The sequence below is a fragment of the Morone saxatilis genome, unplaced genomic scaffold (genome assembly GCF_004916995.1).
Source record: "Morone saxatilis isolate NCDOM2014 unplaced genomic scaffold, NCSU_SB_2.0 Contig7, whole genome shotgun sequence".
In the NCBI taxonomy this organism is placed as follows: Eukaryota; Metazoa; Chordata; class Actinopteri; family Moronidae; genus Morone; species Morone saxatilis.
The window spans coordinates 60,425-62,492 of NW_023340246.1; positions in this window are offsets into that span (position 1 = coordinate 60,425).

A 2,068-nucleotide genomic window follows, 5' to 3' on the forward strand; every position below is an offset into this window, starting at 1 on the left:
AGCAGGCACTGAGTGATATCAGCTCTATTACATGCTTTCTCTTTTGTTTCAGAGTTTACAGTCAGTTACTGGAAACTGTTTGACCAGGAGCTTTCCTACAAATCACCTGTTGAACATGAGTGAAGTGAAGTGAGTGCCTGTGTGTGTACTCAGACAGCATCACCATGGTGCTGTCTAATGCAAATAATATCTGCTGCCTGTCTTGTTCAGTGTGGGGGAGGAGAACACTGAAATAACCTAAGGCAAACACTGTATCCACTGTATTTTATTTCCTTAGTCTTCCACCTGCACTGACACATGGAACTTTGATGAGTCAGGTAATGTTACACCGCTGAATAATACATGTAACCTCAGGCCTGTGTGTCAGTGTCTCTTATTTTGCTACACTCTTCCCAGACCTTATTCTAATCAGTTTAATTGTTTAGTTCAGACAATTTCAGTTCATACATACTGCTAATAATAATGTCATGTGATTCCGTAGTAACGTTATATTACAGTGCAAAGCCATCAACGAGGAGACTCAGTTGGACTTTTGCAGTAGGTTATTCCAACCACTGGGAGGCGCTGTTACCATCTAAATAATACATTTGCACTACACTACTAGAACTTCCAGTGTTACATTTAAAAAAAGTAGTAGCTTCTTTAATTCTGAATCAAAAAAGCTTTTAAACCCAAACCTTTTTTAAAAGGATTTTCTAAAAAAATTAAAAAAAAGAAGAAGAAGAAAGAAAGAAAAAAGTTCTATGTTTACACTTTATTATGTACTTTAGTTGTCTACCTCCAAGAAAACCCCACCACGGTTCTAAAGAGATTTTAGCCTGCAGTAAAGCAACACTGGCACAATGCCAGTGTAACATTTGATGATCCTGTCTCTCTCAGGATATGTCTATGTATCTTTGTATTTTAAAATGAAAATTAATTAACCATGACCAGTTGTTTTTCTGTCTGCTCTTTAATTCTATGTCAAAATTATGATTTTGAAAAATGAACGTTTTGAAGTTGGCAATCCCGATCTTTTATACAAAAGTGTTTAAGTGTTGCACACCAGAAACTTAAAGATTTTTTGTTTTGTTTTTTTTTTTTTGGGGGGGGGGGTTGCCCATGTCCCCTTAGGGCTCTATAGATTTCCTATTCTATAAAGAAAAGATTTTGTCACAAAAGTTTAAAGGATGGATTTCAAAGCATTTTTGACACAAAATAGAATTTATAGAAAAGGCCTTGAAACTCTGATTTTTCATTTCCAAGTTTATTTTCTCTTGATAAGGAACCCCCTATATTCTGTAATCTATTTGCAATTTAAAAAGGAAAAAAACATAAATCTGTTATTTACAGTGTGGTACTGCATCCACTCCTCAGAGTAAAATATTTGGTTTACATACAAAACACAGGATCAGTATACAATATGATGCATTGTTAAAGTTAAATTAAGTTCAAGGCGCTTTTTAACAGGCAAAGTTGGATGAGTTAAATTTAAAGAATGGACTGATTTTCATTTTCTATCTCATATAATAAAACCAAAATGAAAGAAAACAATAAAGCAATACAATAGACCATGCCTGTTTCATTTATAAGACAATAGCGCCAAATGTATGCCAGTGTGCCAGTGTTGCTTTAGCCCTGGATAAAATATCTCCGGAATCCTACTCTGATATGATTTTAGACTGAACTACGCCTGCCATCTACAGAAAGCTCACTGAAATCATGTGTATCTGTTCATGTAGTTACGGACCCATTCATCCATTCATTCATTATAAACTCACTCTTGGCCCATTCTGACAACCTAACCTCAATCCATGTTGATTTTAACAGTTCATACTATTTTAAAGGACCAGTGCCCCTATCTAGAGCCAGTGTTTGGTTTTGTTTTTGTTTTAATGCATCAATTTGTCATAACTATTTCATACTGACAACCTGCACTCGTAAACAACACTTATGAGACATAAGTATTGTCTTAGTACCAAAAACACAATAATTCACATATTTGTTGTCATCGTCATCATCTTCTTCATGTTCATCATCATCAGTCACTACTATTAGTGTAGTTTGTTGCTACTGTTGTTGCTGTGCA